At 34.8% G+C, this 27,613-nt stretch overlaps 1 long non-coding RNA gene across 12 annotated transcripts in view; it reads left to right on the top strand.

The window, feature by feature from the left end:
* The window catches only part of LOC141502840 (uncharacterized), a 368,212-nt gene that overhangs the window by 11,450 nt on the left and 329,149 nt on the right, over positions 1–27,613 (top strand). For 11 of the 12 annotated variants that reach the window (XR_012472662.1, XR_012472669.1, XR_012472667.1 and 8 more), the window contains 2 exons: positions 15,940–16,046; positions 18,292–18,354. This is a non-coding gene — a long non-coding RNA (uncharacterized LOC141502840). The remainder of the gene's footprint in view (positions 1–15,939; positions 16,047–18,291; positions 18,355–27,613) is intronic. The other variant, XR_012472672.1, reaches the window with a different exon arrangement.

Here is a 27,613-nt window from a genome sequence, read left to right as displayed (position 1 = left end):
GAGCTCCTTGTAAGCAAACCATCATATATAAGCAATCATTATTTGGTCTTTTAGAAAAATGTTGATTTTTTTCAAAATATTTTTCTATTATGACTAAACATCACATTGTCAAAGTCTGGCTAGAACAAGAAAACATAATTCCAAGGCACAGAAGAGAGAAATTAAAACAGATATTCTCATCAATTCTCTCCTAGGCCCTTTCCCTCAAATAAACCCCCCAAACCCCAAAATAAAACAAAAGAACACATCACACACAAAACAAAGCACTCTTCATATAAAAGTGCTGTCCTGTTTTTGCCAAAATGAAGAGGTTAAATTGTGGCTTCAAATCAAGTGTCTGACATTAGCAGAGTATTTTCACATTTGGCACATTGAAGCAGTAGGGTCTTCTTCCTAGTGGGTAAGTAAAGGACTGTGTTTTAGGAAATTTTCATTGTCTCAGATCCACTCCAAAGTATTGGGAGGGTGATTGTCATCTGTCTTCAATTCTTTCTTTCCCACTCCTCCCTTACGGTCCAAATGAATGGGAGTAACAGCAACTCTATTGGACACAGTAGTCCAAAGTTTTGACTGATAATAGCCCTTCATCACAAGTTCTTCTTATACAATCTATCTATGATTTCTATAGGACCTTGAAGATGAAGGAGTTCTAGAGAGTTTCTTTTTAATTTTGTTTAGTTGATTTTTTTTGCAAAGCAATGGGGTTGAGTGACTTGCCCAAGGTCACATAGCTAGGCAATTAAATGTCTGAGACTGATTTTGAACTCAGGTCCTCCTGACTCCAGGGCCAGTGCTCCATCCACTGTGCCACCTAGCTACCCCTAGAAAGTCTTACAATTCTAAATATGCATAAATTGTGTTCTGGGCAATGATTGACAGTGAGCATGATAATGAAAACTGATCAAAGAAAACAAAAACCTAAAAAGTTAGAACCATCTGAGACATCATTTGAGCCAGTTTCCACAATCTGTGATGGTATCTTCTCCCTACATCAACTACTCCAAAGGACATAGACATTTTCTGATACCTTTCAGTGATCAACCCTTTTACAGGTTCAGCAACTTTTGTTAATGGAAAATAGATGAGTATGTTTCTGATATCTAGCTCTGTATTTTATGTCTAATAGTGAGTTAAGTGTTGTGGGAGGAACAAAAAAAAATAAAAAATGTTCTTTTATGTTAAGTCCCTTTCCAGACATCATATATGTTGAGTCCCTTTCTGGATTCCCTTATCCTTTCCCCAGGTGAGCACTGAAGGGACAGGAGACAAGGAAGACAAGTTTTTCCCTATCCACCAAGGTCTCCAAGGTCTCCATTTATGGAACCAAACACCAGTGCTTAAATACCTCCCCAGTCTCAATCCACTCCCACTCCTGAGGCACTTAATAAAATAAAGCTCTGGTGCTCAAGGACACCAGGTGAAGATAATCTACAGTGTTCCCATATACAACAGTCCCTAACACTTTTAGTTCATGGAACCTAATACCTTATCACTGATCCTGAGGTAAATTGGAATTTAGAAATTAATTCTGAGAAATCTATTCTCAGAATTCTCAGAAAGCAATTCTCAGAATTAGAAAGACAAGTTTTAGTCTTGTCTCTGGAATATATTGGCAGTGTGACAATGGGTGTCTTTGTCTCCCTGGACAAATTCCTAAGATTATAAATTGTAAAGGAAGTGCTCATATTTTCCTTCTGCCCCCACATTTATCTTTTAAGGAAGCTGTTTTTTTTTATTTTCAAAGAGAAATAACAAATCACCAAACCAATCAAAACTCATTAAAAAATGCTATAATACATAATGTTCCATATTGCCAGACCTCAACATCAACAAAAGATTGGGAGGAGGTATTACCATATCTCTTCTTTTTGGTATTCATCTTATTCTCTGAAATTTCACAATATTCAGAATTCACTATGTTATGTGAAGTTTTGTTCTCCCCCTCCCCATTTAAATTGTTGTAGTCATTATACATAAGAGTTGGTTAGAAGTACAGTGAATAGCATGCTGGACCTGGACTTTGGAAGACCTGAGTTCAAATCTAGTTTCAGATACTAGCTGACTCTGAGTAAGTTAACCTCTGTTTGCCTCAATTTCCTCATTGGGAACATGAGAATAATTACAGTCGTTATGGGCAATTTGGGTGGTGCCACTAGAGAAATAACCCCAAAATCAGGGTTCTGAAGAACTCACAACTAACCCCAGGATGTAAAAGCACAGAATTTTTATTCACAGGCCTGCAGAGTTCACATATATTACAGACTGAAAGCACTTCACAAATTTAATTCATCTGGAGAGATAGCAAGCTACTTGAGCAGGGACTGAATAACATAGAATGAAGCAAGAATGCCCAAGGGCAAGAGGAAAGAAAAACAGGAATAAGAAGTGATTGGGCTTAGACCTGGGTGAGCCCAGCCCTGGAGATAGAATCACATTGGTGGTTACAAGTTCGGAAAGAAGTAGCTTCACTGAAAGAAAGAGAAAGAGAGAAGCTTAGATTAACATAGGTCTAGGAAAGAAGCTTAGAGGAAAGGAGGAAGGAAATTGCAAGGACCTCAGGAGATCAACATAAATCTGACCACATGGACCTGGGGTTATAATACTCCAGCAGCATAGGCTGGATCCTGAATTTCTAGTTTAGAAAGAGAAAATGATCAATTAACCTGCAGGGAATCCAGAGAAGTAAGAGAGAGCTACACCCTGAAGGATCTTGCCTAAATGCATTTCCATGGTAGGTAGGACAAGGGTAGTGTTTGGCTCCAGGTATTCTCTAATGCATATGCCACAGGGGCAGTCCTCAAGGAGTGGCTAAGCAGAACTCATTGCACATGGATGATGTTCTCCCTGCTGGTCAGTGCTCATTGAGCATGAGTGGTGTTCTATGTGCTAGATCACTCCCACTGAGCAAGAGTGGCATTCAACTAGCTGGAGAATGCTCATTGAGCATGGGTAGCATTCCATATATCATCTTTCCTGTCCCAAAGGGCATGACTTTCAAGTCCAGCATGGCAAATGATTACATCATTTCTCTATGCCCTGCTTCAATAGCACTCATGTCCCAGGGTGGGTTTTTTTTTTTGTTGTTGTTGTTTTGTTTTTACCAAGTAATGGGATTAAGTTTACAAGGCTTGCCCAAGGCCACACAGCTAGGTAATTATTAAGTGTTTGCTTCTGGGTTTGAACTCAGGTACTCCTGAATCCAGGGCCAGTGCTCTATCCACTGGTCCACTTAGATGCCCCCCCAGGGTGGTTTTAAGGATCAAATGAGATAATAATTGTAGTGTGTTTGACACATAGTAAGCACTATATAAATGTTAGTTTTTGTTAGTTGTTATCATTATTACCTGCATATATTTTTCAGGCTCTCCTTACCTCATTATGAACCATTTTGTATCTTCCATGCCTTTCTATTTTCATCAGGTTTGTCATATCAATTTCATTCCATTCATGGGCCATAATCTATTTAGCCATTCTCCAATGAATGAGTAATTACTTTATTTCAGGTTCTTTTCTTCCCCAAGAAGTCCTGCTATAAATATTTTAGTATGTATGGGTCTTTTTTAACATTTACTTTTTTTAATTGGAGTTTGTGATTAGCAATGGATAATTTAATTATTTAATTTATGTAATTCCAAATCATTTACCAGAATGATCATACCATAGCTCTACTTGCAATTCATTAAGGTGCCCATTTTCCCATATTCTTCCACCACTGATTGTCATTTTGTCTTTTGTCATTTTTGTGGATGAGGTGAAATCTTAATTTTGTTGTGACTTGCATGTCTCAGCAATTCTCTCAAGTGATTATTAATACTTTGGAATTCTTTTATTCTTATCCTTTTTCATACATGTATAAATCTCTTGCCTTGTAATATACATGTATATATATTGCATATTCATAATATATGCATTTAGAAATTTTTAATATTTTCTAAATTATGGAGCTTAAGCCTACTCTTATTTCCTATTTTTGAGAGAATAGTTTCTTAGTAGTTGCAAGCATTATGCTTTATGGAAAAAACTGAAACTTCAATGTAAACTCAAAAATCTGAGAGTTTGAAAAACCCTACAATTTGACTCATTGCCTCTAGTTCTTCTTTCATCAACTTACCAGAATAATTCTAATATTCCTTCCATTCCTTCAAATTCTTGAAGCCCTGAACCATATATAACATTACCTTCAGACTATTTACCATCCAGGATGTTGTACTTTACATTTTTTTACTTTATCAATGCCTTTCTTCAATGATACTGGTCAGATTTGAACATAATACCCCATGTGTGGTCTGGACAGAGAAGTGTACTATATAACTAGCATCTTCCTTGTTCTGAACGCTATCTTACCCCATCTTACATAAATGTATTGTGACAGACTTTGTGAACTGTTTTGCTAAAATCTAGGTGATATATTTCTTCAACATTCCATTGCTCTGTCATTTTATTCTGTCAAAAAAGAAATCAAAATAGTCTTTTTAAGAAGGAAAATGAAGTATATCCTTGGTGAAATTGGGGGGATTTTTTTTATTCTTATTTCCTTTTCTGCATTCTCAGTCACTGCCCCCTATTTAATAATATATTTTAGAGTTTTTTCAAAGATAAATCTATTTTGGTGTCTTTCCAGGAATTAAATTAAAACTTATAGTCTATATATTCTTACAGTCTATTTTCTTTCCATTTTTGAAAAATGGAACATTTGCCCTTCTCTGTTCTTGTAGCAACTCATCTATTGTTTTCAAGTTTTCTGGAGTCAATCTGTGGATTCTCATAATTGATACTTGGTTTTTTGCTCTGTTCAGAAGTTTTAGATAGCTTCCTAATAATTATTTTGCATTGTATGGTTTAGTGGTATTCTTCTAGTAGATCTATGATCCCATAAGTTATTTCTATGCATTATTTTCAAGTTCAATATATTTTGCTAGTATAAAAATCATTGTTTTCTTTTGACATTATTTTGTGCCTCTTCTTTTAGATTGTCCTCTACTTCTATGTGTTTGCATTTCCAATCATCTGTTTTTTTGTTTTTTGTTAAGATTTGTCACTATGAATTCACATTTTTTTCCCTACTTTGTTGAATACTTCTACTATGCAGGTCATAAATTCTGCTTTCACAATTCTTTCTTCAACCATATGGGAACATCATGTTATAGTTCCAAGCTGTCTTGGGAAACCAGAGGGTTTTTCTGCTTCATCAGAAGTTGATTCATTTCCATTTGCCTTTTCATATTATTTAGAGATGACTGGATGTATTTAGATGTTCTAGAGACATTTCTTTCTTTACTGATATCTTTCTATTATTTTAATCTGCTCATAATCAAAGTCTTCAATTGAGTTTTCTTCTTTCTGAGATTTCTGGTAAATTTAATCTTTTTTTTTTCTTATTCCCCCATTGCTCACTTCCTGACTTCTTTTCCTCTAATAGCAGGCTCCCTTGGAGCTATACATCTAAGCTGTCTCAGCTTTATACACTAGGAAAATCACTTGTCACATGAATTAGACTTTGCCATAAGTAATTTCTGAGGGTTTAGAACTGGGCTTCAGTGGACATCAGTCAGTCCCCTTTCCTTCAGACCTACTTATCCTCATATATACTCTGGCCTTTTACCTCATTTCCCTCTTTTCTGATTTTCTTTGACTGAGTACAGTTGCAACTCAATGAGTTGCCCACCTCATAGTAGTATAAGTTTACTGCATTCAGCAAACGATAGAAATTAATTAAATTTCAAGTCCATGGATTGTATTGTTCAACCTTGCCAGAGTCGTGAGAAGTTCTGAGTGAATTCATTTAGAATTAGAGATTAGCCATCTCTGTGGTTATTTCAACAGGTTTATCTTTAAGAGGTTAGGTAGATCATATCTGTTTTGTTGGTCATGCAACCTGAAATCCTCCATAGGTTTCCAAAATCATGGACAATGCGTCAACATTCCCAGTTCTCTCAGATCCCCAGGAATGAGACTCCTTTAGGTCTTGTAAATTGAATTTGTGATGGATATGCCGGTAATAGCTTACTAAATTTTTCATAGCTATTTTTGGGGGATTCCTTGGAAATGAAATCAGAACTAAAATGAAAACTGGAGATCAACATCCTGTACATCTCAAGTTGGGGAGCCTTATAAATTTTTTGATCATGATTTTCCCCCACTAAACTAAAAACAAAAAAATCAGGAAAGATAGGAAGGGACCTATATATTATGTGTGTGTGTGTGTGTGTGTGTGTGTATTAGATCCTTTTGAGTTCCCCAAACTATTTTACACAAGATGAATCCTTGCTTTTGCATATTCTATTATCAAACTCCCTATGATCTTCTATACAGGACTTTTATTTTTTTTTAATTTTAATTTTTTTTTTTTTATTTTTTGCAAGGCAGTGGGGTTAAGTGGCTTGCCCAAGGCCACACAGCTAAGAAATTATTAAATGTCTGAGGCTGGATTTGAACTCAGGTACTCCTGACTCCAGGGCCGGTGCTCTATCCACTGCGCCACCTAGCTGCCCCTATACAGGACTTTTAAAAAAGTCTTTAAAAAAAACTTAAATTTTTTTTTTTAAATTCAGGTTGGTTAATGAGTTAGTTTTTTGTTTTTTATTCAGACTTTGGTTATTTTCATTCACTCTTTTTTTAGTTTTTTTTTTTTAAGGCAAATGGGGTTAAGTGGCTTGACCAATGCCACAAAACTAAGTAATTATTAAGTGTCCGAGGCTGGATTTGAACTCAGGTACTCCTGACTCCAGGGCCGATGCGCTATCCACTGCATCACCTAGCTGCCCCTTTCATTCACTCTTTAAGAGATTTCCTTTTCCTTAAAAACAAATATTTTTATTTATATCTTCAGAATTTACAATTAAGAATTTTCCATTCTCCCTATTCTCCTATAGAATTTTGACCTATCTTTTCTTTGAAATGTTTGAATTTGTCTCTTTCCAAACCTAGAGAGAATGACAAATTGTCTGATATTCTTCACCTCTCTATCAAAAATTCCAGGATAGAGTGATCATTTCCCATCCATGAAGAGCAGGGCCACTCTGAAAGGGTTCTCCTTGAAAGAGGGGTCTATTCTTTAGAAAGTGTCAAGGTTCTGCTGGCATATAGTGAGCTAGAGCTCTACAGAGTATGCTATCAGTAGAACAGTACAGCCCTATGAATGGAAAACTGACATTGCCCTACTGTTAAAACTATTGCCAATTGTACCATATTGATAAGTAGCTCACAATTCAAAGATGAAAGGTTTGAGAGGAAGGACTATACTGACAATTAGCTATAGAGAGACAGGTTAGTTTATGCCAGATTGTTGCATTCTGTCACCAGGTATCATATGCTGGTGATTGCCTGTTGCTGATGGTTTACCTTGCTAATAATATGGGATTAAATGAAATCAGTTCAAGGCCAAGAGACTCCTATAGCAACCAGACCATCTCCAATAGTCCTGTTTTTCTATCAATCAGACCAAGGAGTAGAACAACTCTGGTAAAGGCAAGTGAGAAGGATGCTTTGTACAATAAACCCCTCATTAATATAAACAAACATTTGGTTGGTTTGAATGGTTCTCTTCAAAACCACCCGATTAGCTTAGTTATATAATGTGTGTTTCATATAGCAGTTCTTTCATGTTAGTGAGAAATAGGTTTAGAATGGAAATTTTCTTTGCTATTTTATTTTGAATGATAAAATTATCATTTAGTGAGCCAAGAAATCATGAGCTGTAGCATGTCTTTAGGTAATTGAATTTCCTCTTCATTACTCTATGCCTGGATGGTTAATGGTTTCCTGAATTCCTCATTTATTTCTTCTCCCTTTCCAGGTGGTCTGAATATATACTGATGATTACATCAATTCTCTTTCTGCTTTCATTGATTTTTCACTCAGATACTATTCCCTTTGCTTTCTCTTTGATTCTTAGATATACTCACATGAGCATTACTTCTTAATCAATCCTACTCATCTTGAATATTTCCTAGCCATATTATAGTTATGAGACATCTCTCCAACCCTCAGATATCAAAATTGTCAATTCTCATGAGGATCTCTAAGTTTCTATTTATGTATGGCCATCTGAGGTTTTGGGTTTTATTGATTTCTGTTTTCTTAGATTTTTGTCTCCTGTGATGTATTGGGCAGCTGTCTGTATCATTCTCCTTCCCACATTATAGTTATGGTCCAGCTCTGGCACTTTGATTATTCTATATCTATTATCTGTTCCACCGTCATGCTCCTTACCTCTTCATATTGAGTCCTTTTGGTGATATTTGCAAGGTTATTGGGCAATACATTATTGTGTGTTTTTGTTAGGAAGAATCCAACTATTAAAATTCTTGTTTGATACTATAGTCTAGCATTCCACATTCCCTTATTAGACATCATCATCTTGTTCAACAGTACATTTCTCAAATCCTACTTCCATCTTTGACAACACTTGGTACTGATTGTCAGCATTGAGGAAAACCCCCACACATTCCTTTAAGGTTTTCTGTTTCAGTATTAAGACTTTAAAATCCTTAACAATAATCCTTAATTTCATTATGGCAGTATTATTTGTGTCCAGGTAAATTACTTTAATGCAGCAAAACTTGAATTCCAAGATATTGACTCCTTTTTTAAACTATGACACATATTCATGTGTTGATTCTCTTAAATCCCTCTTGTGAACAAGGATGCACATTGATAGGACAATCAAGTGACACAGTGGATAGAAATGACTAAAGTGTTAGTCTTGGGAGTCAGGAAGCCATGTTCAAATCTGGTACAGAGACATTATCCATATAATCCAGAGCAAGTCATTTAAGATCTTTTTTCCTGAGTTTTCTCAACTACAAATATGAGGATAATAGTACTTTCTCACAAAGTTGTTAAATAGACAAGTTAGAAGCTGTATAGTGCTATATAAATGCTATTATTTGTATGATATGCATAGTTATTAGGACATAGTTAAATGAGAATTAGTAGATTCACTTGATATATAAATAAAACAATGCAAATAATTTCTACAAGTCAAATATGAAAACCAGAATCATTCCTTCATAGTCATATAGTAAAAAAAAAAGTCTAATGGACAGCTTTAATTTAGATAGAAAATGAATGCCATAAAGTATTGACAATTAACTGATAATTCCAATAATAAAAATATATATAAAATATAATTATGACTTTCATAGAAACAAAATTTTAATTTTTATTAACAAAAATAGTTGCTACTATATGTCATCTATCTGATCTATACATGTAACAAGGCAATGACATAATTTAAATCAAATAAACATATAATTGATGAGTTAATATCTTTATGTTAATATGAGCACTGTATATTTCTTTAACATCCGCATTAAGAAAACAGTTATTTGGTTTTAAGATTTCATATACATACATATCTGTATGTATGTATGTATTTAGAAACACAAAACAAAAAAATCGATAACTTTAGATGATTAGTAGCGAAACTCATATTTCTCTTTTGCTTATTTTAGAAATCGGTAAAAACATTTGGTATCTAAAAATATATGGGTCAAAATATATGCATTTTTAAAATATATCCAACTTAAGACAAAAGTTTCATCTGGGTAAAGAACTTTATAGGCAAACATTAAGATTTAAGACTATTTTTAATACTTATGTTCCAGATGCATTCTTATTTCCTCTTCAGGAGAAAAACAAATGAATACACAATATGGTCCTAGACAGATAACTTCATATTATGGACATTCCAGAAACAATAGCCAATTCTATAAGTAGTTGAAGTTTTGAGGTCAACATGAATCATCAAAGTGTAACAGTGCTCTATAGTAACAGAACTACATACTAGGATTGCAGCTACTTAAGAAGGAAAGTGGAAAAGTCTTTAAAGAATATTGTTAAAAAGATGGTTAGACATCTAGAAAAGGAAGAAATGATCACAAGAAGTAATGAACAACAGACTATGCTAAAATAAATTCATTTTTTAAAAAGTTCAATAGGCAGATAGAGCTTTGAAGAATTACATACATAGCTAAATGTTGAGTATTCTCTAAATCAGTAAGTACTGAAATGTTTCTTTTATTTGCTCTTGAACATATTTCTTTAAACTACGAGGAATATCAACACATTGAAGGTTTAAGCTGGCAACCAAGAAGGGTTTCTGTGAAGTTAGTGCTCCAATTTTATTATCCAGGTCTTCAGAATTCCTTTGACTCTCCTCCTCCCACTTTGCGTTCTCTCTCTCTCTCTCTCTCTCTCTCTCTCTCTCTCTCTCTCTCTCTCTCTCTCTCTCTCTCTCTCTCTCTCTCTCTCTTCCTTTACATTAGCTGGAATTGTAGTAGAGGAAGCATTGCCTGTTGTCATTGTTTTTCAGCTACTGATGTTGAAACAATGTTTTAGAAATGTACTTTAAAATGTTTTGTGGTTTTTCTTATCATCTTTTCTTTATTGATTTCCTCCTTTTCCCCTCTCCTTCCCCCAAACCCCCACTCCATACATTAGAACTTTCCCCTGTAACAAATAATAAAATACATGTGCATCTCATTTCTCACATCTAGTCCACCATTACTCCATGGTGGATATATTTTATCTTTACTTCCCGATATCATGACTTTTCATTCATTGAGTTCTAAAGTCTTTTAATATTTCTTTTTTGGAAAAATGCTTTAGTGAAAACATCTATACATGCATATCTCAGCAAAATTTTTTTCTTCAATTCACATACCAATAGTTTTGTCTTCTTGGTAGTATTCATTTTCCCAATGTAATTATTTTGGCGGTTTTTGTTTTGTTTTGTTTTTGCAAGGCAATGGGGTTAAGTGACTTACCCAAAGTCACACAGCTAGGGAATTATTAAGTTACTGTGGTCAAACTCAGATCTTCCTGACTCCACAGCAGGTGTTTCCAATACAATTTAATTAGTATAAGCAAGTTTCAGTAAAGGTGTTATTAAGTATATATGAAATTATTGTTCTTCTTGCAATATATAAATTTTAAACTGCTAGTAGATACAAAGAACATAAAAGTTGGAACATTTGTTTAAGATCTAAAGCATATATAGGTACTAAGTTCCTTATCTGTTTGGATAAAATGTAAATGAGTTTCAATTACCTGCTATATAAAGAAGCAGAGAGACAAGAGACAAGCTTAAATGTACACAAATACAATACATAATTGTATTTAGACTTTTATCTGCTGATTAGAGAATTGATATCTACTTTTCCCTAATACTTAGATGTTGATAGAAGCTGCCATATCTCCCTTCACCTCCTAAGGTGTCAGTTGGTTGATCAGATTTTTAGAATTCTGAAAATGCCAACTATTTCCTATACTTCAAAAGACACTACCAGGATCTCTTAGGATGTTTAGATCCCAAGATTTACCTAGGATCCCTGAAATATAAAGCTTCCATGGTCAGTTCTTTTCCTCTTCCGAAACACTCTGAGTTGAAGAAACCCTAAAAATAAGGACCTATTCTGATTCCTATTGAATGCTGAAAATGATTTCAAGAGGGTTTCAGGAAATACTACATAATTACAGAGCATCCCAGGTCCTTCTCTGCTGGAAAGATCTTATGAATTTCGAGTCCACTTTATCCAAAATCTATACCGCAGAAGGACTCTGTGAAAGCAAGTGAGAACTTTAGACTTCTTTCATGTGTAGGATGTTGTCCACAGGTTTGATGCTTCTTGAAATGGTCATTTGGGGTCAGAACACTCTCCAGGTTTGGTTAATCAATATATTGATCCATGGATTTATAAAGACTAGCCCTGGAGAACTTCTTCGGACACAAATCTTACTAATATAAACAAGGATGACACCTTCCATTTTCTGTTTACCTACTATGATCCTGTTGAAAAAAAGTAGTATTGGAATGAACTACAAAGAAGATCTACTACAATGTATAATTACCCCCAATATTTGTATAGGATTCCAACCTTACTGATTTTAAAGAAATTGGCCTTACATTGTCTCATATGATTCTCACAGTAGCATTTTCTCAGCTGGTCAGGAGAAAACCAAGTTATCATAATAGGCTTATATATGAGAAAATTGAGGCTAATGGGATTTAAATGATTTGCCTATGACTGTATACCTAATGAGCATTATACTTAACTAAAACTCAGGTCTACATAATGATCTTCCCAAATGCTGTCTTAAAACTGGAGCTCTTTAATAATAAAGATTTTTGAGTTAATGTAGCAATTTTCACCTATACATAAGACCTTGATCATATTAAGATCTTAAAACAGCACGAAATAACTCAACCACAACTAACCTTTCTCCAAAAGTTGATATTTAAGTCTCACCAGAATATAAAGCAGTTTGCAGAAATGCTCAAGTAACCATCATTTCACCTTGACTCTGCACTGTCCCACTAAAAGTACATGTCTATTGGCTTAACCAGAATAGACATGAATTCTTCCTTTTGTCCATAGGCTTTTTCTCTGATGTAGAAATTTTCCCTAATACCTGTGAATTCCAGTCATTAAATCCAGGATCTCTAGGCCCTTTGAAGTCAGTTGACTCTAAACAATTAGATATATCCATTCAAGATGAATGCTCTGTCATCTGCTCTGAAAAGAAAGCCAAAGCAGAAAGTAGGTAGATATCCAGGTTAATAGGCCTATTTGAATTCTCCTACTCTACCTGCCATTTGGGAACATTAATGATGGTACTGAGTGGTGGAGTGAGGAAGTGGGGGGAAGAGAGTTCTTGTCTCCAACAAGAGGTTTGAAGGAGATTTAGCCAAAAAGAAAAGAGAACAAGCTAGGGGAGAAGTTACTCCATTTTAAACAATCCATAAAGTAATTTAAATCTGCTTAGTGGCCAATAGTGGGAACTGCTTCTATACCTCAAAGTGCCAGTCTGTCAGCACTATGCCACACAATGTCTGGAAGCAGCCAGAGGCTCATCATTTTGAAAGTGTCCAAGTTCTGAGCACTAAAACACATGTGATCAATTAGAATCAGAAAAGTCAGTCTTGAACATGCCCCTATTTAGAAATGAATTAATGTGGGTAAAATTTCTTCTGGTGATAAAATAGTAGGAAAGTAGAAGAATGTATTTCAATTCTAGATGCTTATGAGTTTGATTTCATTTAAGATTCTAAAAATTACCTTTAATCAACTTTCAATTACTGGATTTGTAGACTGTATAGAATGCATTTTAGTCTGTCTTTCACTGTCCATTACTATATATCAGATAGCGAATAAGGAAGTTGAAATCCACTCATTGAACTTCAAGTTAGATATTCTCATGTGAGGTTTTATGTGACAATACTAGGAATTCATGGGTAAATATTCAAGCATCATCTGTGGACTTAATTTACCTATGCTGGTAACATACTCACATTTCCATTTCCATTTCATTAGTGTGCATGATTAGTATTACTTTGCTTAGGAAAAAATTCTGTTGCAAAGTTTTAATAATTTGATCCAAGTTAGATATTGATCCCAAATCAAACTTGTAAGATTAAAAACAAAAAAATCTTTCCTGAAAACATATGTAAATAACTCTTTTAATCTTTAGAGAAAAATTAGCTCTAACTATAGCCTTGAATAAGTCCCAGACATATACCTCCCTGAAATTCAGTTTCTTATGTGTATATTGTTTCTACTAGTTTTAACCCTATGATCCTGTGGTCCTAGCTGGTCTTTGACATTCTTGTCTAGTTCTAAGACTATGATTTTATAAGTTTCATGCCTTCTGAAAATTTCATTATCAACTTGGTTGACATCTCATATTTCAAAAATAAAAAAAATCTCAAAAGTTAAAATAAATGAAGTTTTTTTTTACATTTATAAGACTTTTTATAGGAATGTGGCTACTCCCTTTAGTCTCTTCTGATTTATTTTTTTTTCTATGCAAGAGAACATTCTTTGTTCTTTTCTTTCTTACCTGTCTTAATCACTGAATGATTGTTGCCTAAGTCAAATTGATACTTGTTAAAACCTTAGACTAAAGAAACCAAGGTTTCCAACTGCATCCAGGACCACCTCCAGTCATCCTGATCAAATCTGAAGACTGGTCCGATGACTCTGGAGGAGAAAATAAGACTGATGACTTTGCACAGCCCTCTCTCACTTATATCTAATTCCTGTGCATGACATGGCCCTTTTTTAGGACAAAGGGCAAATAATAATAATGAAACTTTTCTTCTTTTAGTAATTTGGTAGTATATGACTTCATTGGTATGTACCCTCCCAACTGGCCCAGATAACAGATTTAGTACGGTTATAAAAATCATTGCTTTGCCACCAGCCTTCTGCTTATATACATTTCCTCATTTATATAGATTGAACTTTGGACCACATGTCTATCCCTTCCATTGTTTAGTTTTATATCATATATATGATAAGACATATCTATAATACAGATACATAGCATATACTACTTTGATTTTTCATCATAATGAGAGAAAATTCATATCTCTGTTTAGATATGACACTCAGAGACTATGCCAGGAGCATCATCATCTTCAAAGTTATGGCAAGTCAACATGTATTAATCTAGCATTCATAGGTGCCTATGATATACCAGCATTGTTCTAGACAATAAGGATACAAAGAAAGACAAAATAAGAAGAACAAGACAACCCAAATGTTCTGTGTTCTAGACAACATGCAGCAGCTATGTACCGACAGGATGTGTTCAGGATAGATCGGAGGTCATTAATAGAGGGAAGGCACTAAGATTAAGGAGAGCTGGAAAAAGCTTCTTATGGAAAGAGGAACTTTGAGACTTTAAGGAAATCAGGGAAGCTGAGGTAGAGATGAGGAAGGAAAATATTTCAGGCATGGAGGACAGCCAGTGAAAGTCAAGAGATGGAGTAATGCATACAACGAATAGTAAGGAATCACACATTATTGGAATTCAGAATTTATGTAAATGTAAATTTATTTACATTTATGAATATAAATAAGACTGAAAATGTATGCAGGACCCAGGTTAGAGAGGCTTTTTAAAGTCAGAGGGTTTTTATATTTGATCCTGGTGATCACATAGTGCACCAATGGAATTAATTGAATTGAGTATTGAGTGTTAATTTGACATCCAAGTTGAGTGTGTATTGACAGGGGGAAAGACCTGAGACAAGAAGATTAAAAAGCAGGCTATTGCAATAATTCAGGGGTAAGGTAGTAAGAACTTTCACTGGGTTGCTTGCAGTGTCAGAGGAGAAAAGGTGAGATATAGGAGATTTATCAGGAAGGTAGCAATGACAGGATGAGACCAGGGATTGGGTATGGGGGGTAAGAAAGAACCTCTTTTCTATCAGGGTTACCACCATTTTCAAGACTGCTTCATCTTGAAAATGGTGATAACCTTGATAGAAAAGAGGTGTTAGAAAAAGGGAAGAGTAGTAGGGGGGATGGGTGGAGGGAAATAATCACATAAATATGTATACACATAGATAGATAAATGAATACTTAGCTAGAAAGATAGATCGATAGATGACTGGATAGAGGTTCTGTTCATGAATAAAATTCATCTTTTGAGTCTGTGGATTATTGTTTTATAGTTGTTTTAGTCAACTTTTTGTGATTTCATTTGGGGTTTTCTTGGAACAGATTTTGTAGTGATTTACCATTTCCTTCTTCAGGTCACTTTATAAATGAGGAAACTGAGACAAACAAGGTTGTGACTTGCCCAGGGTCACACATTGAGTATATGAGGTCAGATTTGAATTCAATTCTGCTGGATTCCAGGCCCAACACTATCCACTGCACCACCTAGTTTGTCATAGTTTAGTCTTTAATTTATATCTCATGTAATTCATATTTTTATTTAGAGCTGATAATGTTGGATCTCTACCTCAATTTCCTTTGATCAAATTGAAATTTACCCCATTTTAAAAGGGACTATAAAGAATAGATCAAACCTTCCCAGAAATTGTTCATCAATTGTATACTTAACACAAATTTCTAAGGGCTCATTTGTTATATTATACTGAGAACACTAACTAAATGATGAAAATTCCCCTTTTCTTATTTGAAGGAACAAAATTGGCCTTTTGAAGAAAGCCAACTTGATTGTGGATGCTGAGACTGTCAACTGCTGAAGGACACATCTTCAAGAAGGTCACAGACTGAGGCATTAGAGAGGTTTGTCATTCTGTATAGTGGTCCCTAATTTTCCCCTTTAGTCACCAGTCTCAGCTGCATATTAGATGGCTTCCCCCTTTAAACTGTTAAGTGGTGCTGCTGCAGGTTTTATCGGCCAGTCGCCAGTAGGCTCAGGGGAGAAGCACTATCTCCTATGGCCCTGAAAATTGATATTGAACATGGGAGGAAAAATCTCACAAGCTGATAGCAATTAGCTAAAAAGGATTTGCGACTCCATGATTCATCACACTAGGGGATCAAAGTCATTTACAGGCAGTGTTTCCCTAGTCCCTGCATGCGCACTAAAGATATACCTCTGTTTATCTCTCACACTGCAGTGTGACATTTCCTTTTTTCAAGAGCCCATTTTCTTAGAAGCAGATGCCATGGACTGCTGGGGGCCAGTGTCACCCAGCCAACTTATTCCCTTCAGAATGTTTGAATGACAACAGTATTACAGTGAGTTGAGGTTTGAGGTGGGACTTCTCATTTACATAAATGAAAGGACAGGTCATCTCTTCATTTAACAAAGTAGTTCTTGTATGGCTAATAAGACAACAAATTTGTGACTGACTATAGCTGACTACTACAATAGAACTACCTTATAGACCTTCTACTAAAGTCAAATAATCTGTGTTGCCAGGGAAATAAAGCTGATTACAGACATCTGACTCAAAAAATGAAAAGAAATCCACTAATAATAATGATGAGACAGTGTGTCTAAATGGGGTGAACAAATAGCCTTGGAGTCAAAGATTTGAATTTATTTCCTGCCTCTGTGAATGTTGACTGTATAGCCAGGGGCAAATCACTCTAGGTGTCCCAAGTACCTTGATAAAGTTGTAAGATGTAGAAGAGTTCCTGATCTGAATGTGATTTTCTCTCAAGGAATTCTGTGTGTCATTGGAATCCAAAGGTTCAGTCTCCTTCCATCTAATCTTTTCATCAAAAACAAAAACAAAAATAAAAACTCCACCTTACAGCAATTATTAAAAAAAAAAAAAACCTCATAGTGATAGGAAGATCTTAAAGGGTAAAACTAATTTGAATAACCACTGATTTTTTTTTCACTCACAAGTATAACTTCTCTACTCCACATTCTCCTTGATATGGAACGATTGATTGTTCCTTAAGCTCCAGTTGTGTTGGTATCTCTCCCTACTTTCATTAAGAAAAGATTTCTGAACTAAAAGGAGCATATAGTGCTTACCAATGGTTGATGATCTAACACAGCATTGTGGAAAAATCATTGAACCAGAAATCATGGTTCTGAGACCAGATCAAGTTAAACAAACATTTATTGAACACCTTATAAGCAAAGTCCTAAGAAGATAAGGACCTAAAATAAAATAAAATAAACAATCTCTTCCCTTAAGGAACTTCTATACTGGACTTCATTAAATAGTTATGTGACTGTTGACAAATCTCTTCAGCTATCTACGCATATGCTCTTATTCATCAAATGATCTCTAATATCTCTTGCTCTTTGGTTCTATGACAAGATAATATTTAAAATATCTGTGTTCTACATCCTAGATTTCATAATCCACATGCCAAATTCTATAATTTTACTATGCCTGTGAAGCCTAGTTTCAGTGCTGTATATAGAAATATGTGAATTGCATTGCACAAGGGAAAAAAATCAGACTCAACAATGTCTTAGATTTATAAAACCTCGTTGTTTCAAGGTGCTTCAAGGGTTTTTAGAAATATTGAATTATATTCACCAAATGTTTACTTCTGTATAGGAGCTATAAAAAAGAGTCAGATATTCTTGAAAGTCACTTAACTCTTTGGGGTGAATAAGTTTTGTTTTGTTTTATTTTTTGGAAGAAAACATGGAGGTGAATACCACGAAGGAAATGTCCATTGTAGCTTTTTCAATTCTACAGTCCTCAATTTACCTCTGGCCTTGGTTCTTTCTTGCTCTAAAGACTATTAGATCACTTTTATCCCATGGAAATTATGGAGATTTAAGACTGCTTTAGAGATTATCTCAGATTATAATTAGACCAAGATCTATAGATCTGTTCAGGGAAATCATTGAATTAAAATGTTCCTCAAAACAGGTAGTTCTCCTGAATTCTCGTGACTAAGGATAACTCATAACCAAATGAAATTGATTGGTACTTATTAAACCAAAAAGACTTATAGATCATGAATCAGAATTGACAGGTCTACAGGAATATGTGAGTGATGTATATGTTATGATGTGTCTTTCCTTCTGCTATCCACATCTTCCCAGATTAGTTGGAAATGGTCTTTAAAGAGGCAAAAATGGAGCCAAAATAAAGTGTACACATTCTAGGTAAGTACTTTTTGCTTCTTCTTTAACTTCCCTGAAGTTCATGTTTAAGTATTTTGCACAATCAAATTATATCTTAATAGTCATGAGAAATTCAATCCAAGATGAAACATTTATCATGGGGAAGAAGGAAAAGGTATGCATGCAAGGAAACCTTATTGTAGCAATATAAAAACTATCTTTTAGAAATATTTTATTTGTTTTGAGTTTTAAATTTTTTCTTCCATTCTTTCTTTCATTCCCCACCCCCATCCCCCACAGAAGGTATTCTGTTAGTCTTTACATTGTTTCCATAGTATACATTGATCTCAGCTGAATGTGATGAGAGAGAAATCATATCCTTAAAGGAAGAAAAATAAAGCATAAGAGATAGCAAAATTACATAATAAGATAACCTTTTCCCCTAAATTGAAGTAATAGTCTTTGATCTTTGTTCAAACTCCACAATTCTTTCTCTGAATACAGATGGTGTTCTCCATTGCAGATAGCCCAAAATTGTCCCTGGTTGTTGCACTGATGGAATGGGCAAGTCCATCAAGTTTGATCATTACCCCCACGTTGCTCTTAGGGTGTACAGTGTTTTTCTGTTTCTTCTCATCTCACTCAGCATCAGTCCATGCAAATCCTTCCAGGCTTCCCTGAATTCCCATCCATCCTAGTTTCTAATAGCAAAATAGTGTTCCATGACATACATATACCACAGTTTGTTAAGCCATTCCCCAATTGAAGGACATTCACTTAATTTCCACCACAAACAGGGCTGCTATGAATATTTTTGTACTAGTGATGTTTTCACCCCTTTTCATCATCTCTTCATGGTATTAGACCCAGTAGTGGTATTGCTGGCTGAAAGGACATGCACATTTTTGTTGCCCTTTGGGTATAATTCCAAATTGCTCTCCAGAAAGGTTGGATGAGTTCACAGCTCCACCAACAATGAAATAGTGTCCCAGATTTCCCATAACCCTTCCAATATTGATCATTGTCCTTTCTGGTCATATTGGCCAGTCTGAGAGGTGTGAGGTAGTACCTCAGGAAGCTTTACTTTGCATTTCTCTAATAAGTAATGATTTAGAGCAATTTTTCATATAACTATAAATTGCTTTGATCTCCTCATCTGTAAATTGCCTTTGCATATCCTTTGACCATTTGTCAACTGGGGAATGGCTTTTTTTTAAATATGACTCAGTTCTCTGTATATTTTAGAAAGGAGTCCTTTGTCAGAAAGATTAGTTGTAAAGATTGTTTCCCAGTTTACTACATTTCTTTTGATCTTGCTTACAGTGGTTTTGTCTGTGAAAAAGATTTTTAATTCAATGTAATCAAAAATTATCTAGTTTGTTAAAAACTATCTTTTAAAGAGTGGAAGAGGAAAATAAATTATCAGGAAATTAATAGGATGTTTTCTCAGCCCTTTAATTGATTCTTGTACAAAGAGGTGAGAAATATCAGAAACTGTGAAAGGATCATAGCTATTGAACAGTTAACTATTAAGAAAATTCTGATTTTTTTCATCTACTGGAAGAAAATTCAAGGAAATAGAAGAAATATCAGTCATTGATATTGGAATCTGTGATCACTATGGCATCTATGGGGTGACCTTGATTAATATCTCTAAATCACACCTTTCTTATCTATAAAATAGAAATAATATTATTTATATTATTTCTATGTTATAGAGGTTTGCAAAGATTAAGTAAATAGCCTAGATAATCTTTAGTGATAATTAATTTTTGAACCAATAATTTAGCCCAGAGTGCCACATGTACTTAACACATGGAAATAAAAACATTCTAACATTGAACTTGATGAGAGAAAAGCTAGTTAATTTAGTGCTATTTTCTTTACTGATTTATTTGAACTTCTAATCATAGTATATCACCTTGGTAAACTCCATTTAGATCTACTGATGTCTCATAATCTTCCAGTTTTATTCTAAAACAAGTAAAAGTATCTATTACTGGGGATTAGAGTATATGACCTTGTATCACCAAAAGGTTAAAATGTAGAAGAAAAAAGAAATATTTAAATAGAGAAGCATCTACTCAATATATTAGAGTAGCACATGAAAGTGACTCTTACACTCTTGAACACTTAGGCAGGAAATGTGATCTAAGAGATAGAATGACAGCCAGGGATGTTGGAGACTAGGCTCTGCTCCCAACTTTATTGTATGACCTTGATAGAGCCAATTTTATATAGCACTGTCCCTTGATTTTTCAGGCTATGAAATGGTAACTGTAATGATACCTGCTAACAAATGTTAGTAAAGTAGTTTAGCAACTGACAACATGTTGTATTGATTGTGCATTTAAAAGGGAGTTTAGTATGCCTGAGGTTTCATTCCCAGCCTTAAAGGAGCATTGGCAAGGAGAATAACCACTGCTTTCACTCACAAAATGTTATCTTTTTTAAATAAAACTAAGACATTGGGGTGCCATCTCCAGTTGTCCTGATACTTATCTGTCTACTAGACCCAGATGACTCTGGAGGAGAAAGTGAGGCTGATGGCAGCCCTCCCTCACTTAAGTTCAATTCACTTGTATGTTTTGGCATCACCTTCCTGATGTCATGGTCTTTTTTGAGAAAGAAGGACAAACAACAACAATAATATATTGATAGTTCAATGGATCTGTGATCCTGGGGCACAGGGGAGGGGGTAAAGGGGATATCTTCTACTTCTATATATCTATAGGTCTCAATCCTTCTACATCTTCTCATCTTATTATTTCTCATATATTTTCAGATATGAACACACAGAGGATTCATTCATCCTGATGGAATTAATATTTCACTTGGGCTAGTCTTTTGCTGTCTTAACGCTCTTGGTACATCACTGACCTTTTTTAAATTTTGGTCAAACATAATAGAAAGTATCTTTTATTTTATTTTTGCTTATAAGTCATCTATTCTGTGTTCTATTGACACCACCAAATAAATGTTTCCATTGATATTTGAGTCACCCGTAGTTTTGGTCACTATATTTCATAATTTTAAACAATATAGCATTACTGGGAAAATATTAGTATCAAAATGAGTCTTTGACCCAGTATGCAACTTGATGATATTGAAAACCTTTCATAACTGTGAAATGTAATCTAGCACTCAACCACCTCTTCCTTCTATGAAATTATGGGTCAAAGTCTTGATATTCTTTAAGTTTCATCCTCTCCTTTCCTCCTTACATCCAAGTCATATTGAATTTCCTCTGGGTCTTCTGATCACTCACATTGACACACTGTAGATTTCTACAATAGCAAGGTCTTCTTGCAGACAAAACTTTTCCCATTCCCAATGGCAGATGTTTTATCTTGGGTTGAAGTTCTCATGACCATATTAAGATATAATTTGTTTGTGCAAAATACCTAAAGATGGACTTCAGGGAAGTTAAACAAGAAAAAGGTAATTTTCCTATTCCAGTTCTTTGTGACCCCTTCCTTGCTTAGACTATTATGATTAGTCCCCTAATTGGTCTTCCTGGTTCCAGTTTGTTGTCTCCAATGTTCAACCTTTTTCATGTAACAACCAAAGGAATCTTTCCAAGGCATTCATTTAATCAATTCATGTGCTCTGCTAACAACTTTTTTGTAGCTCCTTATAACCTTTTTTTAATTTTTTTGGTTTTTGTAAGGCAATGGGGTGAAGCGACTTGCCCAAGTTCACATAGCTAGGTAATTATTAAATGCCTGAGACTAGATTTGAACTCAGGTCTTCCTGATTCCAGGTCAGTCCTCTATCCACTGCACCACCTAGATACCTGTCCTTATAATCTTTTTTTAAGGAAATGGGGTTAAGTGACTTGCCCAAGGTCACATAGCTAGGCAATTATTAAGTGACTGAGGTCAAATTTGAACTCAGGTCCTCCTGACTCCAGGACCAGTGTTCAATCTACTTGGCACCTAGCTGCTCCCTTATAATCTTTAAAATAAAATCTTTAACTTGGATTTTAAGGTTCTCTAAGACCTCACTCCAACCTATCTTTTAAGCTTTATTTCATATTAACCACCTTCATGAAGTATAGATAATATTCGAATGGACCACTGTCTTTTGTCCAAATTCAACAAGTCATTTCCCATATATTTATGTGCACTGGTCAAGCCTCTGTGCCTGAAATTCTCTTCTTCCTTTTGCATGTCTTTAAGAATTCTTGTAGTGGATGGCTAGATGGTACAGTGGATAGAGCACTGACCCTGGAGTCAGGAGCACCTGAGTTCAAATATGGCCTCAGACACTTATTATTAATTAGCTATCTGTGTGACCTTGGGGAAGCCACTTAACCCCATTGACTTGCAAAAAAAACAATCAATCAAACAAACAAACAAAACAAAATTCTTGTAGCCCTTCAGGGCTCAGTTTAGTTAACATCTTGAACATGTAACCCTCTCTGATCTCCCCAATGAAAATATCTCCTTCCTTAAATATTTCTAGAATATGGTGTTTATTTATCTCCTTTACCCCCCAGTTACTACTTAGTTTGCATTATACTCATCTTACTAACATATGAAGTCACTACCCTGTTCTCATGTAGAATTCAAGCTCCTAGAGGATATAATTACTGACTTTTTACCTTGTCTCCTTAGCATGCCACCTTTTACAATGCCCCATAGGCAACTCATTTGTGGAATTGAAATTGATTCAGTGTCAAAGGAATCCCAAGCTCTCTACAGCCTAATTTTCCCCTCAATTGCTTTTCCCCTCTTTTTTGTGTTTTTGAAATAATAGAATCATGAGATCATGAAGGACACAAAAATTCAAGAGGATATTTTAAATATCAGTAGGAGGAAAGAAATAATCATCTTAATTGCATAAAACTTGTCTATTCATTGTGAATGATAGTTTAAAAAAAGAACCTACAACGTTATTTAAATGCCTACTCTGTGCCAGGTATGATATGGAATCCTGACATAGTAACAATCAGCATATATAACAATAAATAATACAATAGAAATGCAGCCCTTGTCCTTGGAAGAAAATGATAAACAAAACTAAGTTGAAAAAAGGAGAGGGAGAGGTATATTATGCTGGGATATACTCGATTTTTGTTTTTTTAATTGATATTTATTTTATTTTTCCAATTACATGATTTGGATGTTTTTCAATATTCATCCACTTGCATATTTAAAAGTTACAGATTTTCCTACCATCCTATCTTCCCACCCACCTTTCCCATGGTAATGAATATTCTGGTAAAACTTGTATGTGAGCTTCTGTGTTTAACAAGTTTACATATTAGTCATGTTCTATATGAAGAATTAGGACTAAAGTAAAAGAAAGAAAACCATGGGATAGGAAGAAAAAACATAAGAGAAGTTTTATAAAAGTGAATATAATATCCTTTAAGATTCTGTGGTGTTTTCCTCTTAATGTGGAGGATGTCATTGTTCATAAAAAGTCTCCCAGGGTTAAACTTGATCTCTGAGAGGAGAGGCATCCATCATAGTTGATCAGCTCACAATGTTGTTGTTAATGTATACAGTGTTCTCTTGGTTCTGCTCCCTTTCACTCAGCATCAGTTCATGTAATTCTTTCCATGCTTCTCTAAAGTCCAAGGATTCATGTTTTCTTGTGGAACAATAGTACTCCATGACATTTCATAATCTATAACTTGGTCTGTTAATGCTCAATTGATGGGCATCCTCTCAATTTCCAAATATTTGTCACCACAAACTAATTGCTATGAATATTTTTGAAAACATGGAACTTTTCCCATTTTTTAATGATTTCTTTTAGATATTGTTGGATCAAAGGGTATGATAAATTTTATTGCTCTTTGGGCATGGTTCCAGAAGGGCATAATGTTTTGTGGAGTTGAAATCAATTACAATAGCTGGTAGGAAATAAAGAATGCTTGAAAACTTCTGATATCCTGGGGGAGGGCAGCTAGATTGCACAGTGGATAGAACACTGGCTCTGGAGTCAGGAGTACCTAAGTTCAAATCCAATCTCAGACACTTAAAATTACCTATCTGTGTGACGTTAAACAAGTCATTTAACCCCACTGCTGTGAAAAAATTTCTGAGATCTCTATAAATAGAGGCTTGGAAGGAATTTTTGATATATGTTGCCCGCCCCCCCCCCACCACCACCACCAAGTTCTTCAATGAGAAGGGAGAGGGCAGTGAGAGCATTGAGGAGATATGCATTATCAAAGTTATGCAGTCTCCAATGATGATGAGATTTCTGGCAATGAGTTTATTCTAGGGAAATCATAATATCTTTGTTAGAGTTGAAACCCAGCAGGAAACTGATGGAAAATGAAGAGGATTGAATTCATGCTTAAATCAGACAAGAAGACTTCACTATACTATTAACTTGATGTTGAACTCATAATGACTATTTTTTAGTATTAATCATCCAACCAGGTCGAAATTCATCCAAATGCACAAACACGTAATGCATATTGATTCATCTTTTCCAAATGAATATAAGAGATATTGTCAAATACTTTGCTAAAATCTAAATCACTTTAAGCAGTTTCTGTATTGGAAAAATAGTTTCTAATTGTAGCTTCATAATTTCATTCTTAAAAGCATCTTGTCATATTGAGGTTGTTTTTCCTACAATATATTAGGTAGCTGAATCCAATTTATACTTTTTATGAATCTTCTATAATCTTGTCTTCCCAAATGATTGAATGAATAAATTAAAAAGCATTAGAGTACTTGCTACGTGCCTAGGACTATGCTAAGTGTTGGGTTTAAAAAAATAGAAAAAAGAGACCCGTCCTGAGGAAATTCATATGAATTAGAGGAGCTAACAGATATAGAAGTGTCCATCTATAAAAGTTAGTCCTCAGCTGCAGGACTAGAAGGAAGTCTAGTGGAAAGGGTGTAATGACAAGAAGGGTGGCAATGCTTAGGGTTCTGAAAATGTTATCTGAAGATAACAGCAAAAGAAATGTTTTCATCAGATTAAGTCTGACTTCACTCTCCTTTTCTCCCATAAACTCCACCATTGATCAGTCTCTTTACCCTGTGATTCATAATTTGTCTTTTATCTTTGTATAAAATTTCAGTATGTAATCCTTCCTTATTGGTTAGACATAAATCCGGAAGATTAATTCATCACTCCATTTACTTTTTGTAAAATGAAGATAGCAATGAATAAAGCACAAAACTATAAACTGTTCTGCATTTGATTATGTGGATTTCTAGTAGTTGTTTGAATATCCTCTCCTGCAACATAGACACACATACACATATACACATACACACATATGTGCTGATTGCTACTATATCAGGATTCCATACCAACCTTCTCCTATAGCCTTCATATATACTTCTATATTTAATCTAAAATCATTTTGTTCCTCTCTCCTATCACTCATCTTTATCCAAATCTTACCTATCATTCTTTCTTCCTCCTGTTTACCTCCGTATATCTTTATAGACCTAATTTATAGACAGTCTTCCAACATTTCCCACTGTCTTTTATGTTTTTATATTCATTCTGAACAAAGCATATCCATCCAGAGCACTAGACCAATTATAAACTAAACTCCAAATTTCTAAGTTTCTTGGGCATTCAAATGTCTAGGTCATCCTGTTTATTACTCCTATTTTGGATTTTTATAGATTTCAAAGACAGTATGTTCTAAATATTGACTTTTTTTTCTTGATTTTCTATCATGAATTTTTTCTATCTTGAATTAAAGAATCTAACAATTCCAAAAAAATGGTTTTTCATTTGAATTGTCTAATTGTCTATCTTTCTCTGCTTTTCTGGACACTAAATTCTTTGCATTTGGGGATTCATGTGTTTTTTTGTGTGGTGGGGGGTGTAATATAAAGTTAAATTCATTTATCAGAAAGAAGCAGACAATACACAGATTAAGAATATAAGACAAAAGGACACAAGATGTAATCCAATTATCTACACATCTCATTTTACCTTGTCATGTATCTTTCTTTAGCCTTCTGGAAAATAGACTCTCAGCCCTCATTGGGGAGTTAAGTTATTTGAAAGACAGGAACAGATAAGACACAAACATACTAGATATAAGCACACAAGATCCAGAAACATAACATAAAATCCAATTATCTGGTTACAACTTACCACTAGTGCCCAGATTTCTTCCCTTACTTTCATGAAACCAAAGCTCTCTTGCTTTTGTTTTTGTTTTCCCTCCTTCCCTCAAATATAAATTGTATTAGATAACTTTGGAGATCTCTTGGGGCCATGAGATTCTGTGATTCTGCTTGATTTTCTAGCATCTTTTCCCATAATCTGTTTAATTGACATGCTTCTCACTGTCATTCATCCCACATATGTGGCCCATTGGCAAATCTTGTCATTTCTAAGTTCATAGCATCTCTTTAATAAGTCCCCTTCTTTCCATTCACCTAGTCTCCTCTCAATACCTCTTACCTGAGCTACTATTTTTAATAGGATTTTAACTGGTTTTTTTTTTTGCTTCAAGTCTCTCCCCACTTCAATCCATCTTCCTCTAAACTACCAAAATGATTTTTGCAAAATATGTAAAGACCTTCCAGTGACTCTTTATTACCTCCAGGATCAAATTGAACTTAGCATTTAAAGCTCTTAATATTGTAGCCCCTTCTTATAATTCTGATCTTGCATTTTATTTCCCTATACTCAGTCTATGATCAAACTACACCAGTCTATCTGTACTCCCTCTTCCAACTCTATGACTTTGTTCTGGATTTCTCAAGTTTCTGGAGTTCTCTTCTCTTCCCATTTCCTCTCCTTTTCAGGAATATCCAGATAATTTAATTCCAGGAATCACTTCAAAAGAGACATAGCAACTGAGATGAACAAAGAAAAATCTATGTAGGATGGATGGGAGAAGCTGAAGAAATAATTAGAGAATAATGGAGAATTTTAGAAGAGGAAAGCCAAAGAGCATTTTGCTTAATCCCACCCTATCCTTGTTGACTAACTTCCACAAAGAAGAATAGGGAAAATCCTTCAGTGACAGGGAAGGAGTCAGCAGCTCATTTTCTTCTTCCTTCAATACTCCATTATGATCATAGGATCACTGGAATGTGGAGAGTGTTTAGCTTCTCTAAAATGAGGGTTGCTAGGACCTTTACATGACTGTTTATTCACCTTTGGTGACCACATTCACTCAATTCTCATATATGAATCCAGGTGCAATGGCCACATCCAGGTAATCTGTTTTGGCAGACAGATTAAATTAGATTGAGGAGGACAATAAGTGGCCATAAAAATTCTCAGCACTTTATGGGGATGTCTACCCACTCTCCCTCTGTGGAAAGGGCAGATGGAAACAATTTGTTCC

This window comes from Macrotis lagotis, chromosome X, assembly GCF_037893015.1.
Source record: "Macrotis lagotis isolate mMagLag1 chromosome X, bilby.v1.9.chrom.fasta, whole genome shotgun sequence".
NCBI lineage: Eukaryota > Metazoa > Chordata > Mammalia > Peramelemorphia > Peramelidae > Macrotis > Macrotis lagotis.
The sequence above is the reverse complement of the archived record's forward strand: the minus strand, read 5'-3'. Positions and strand labels throughout refer to the sequence as shown.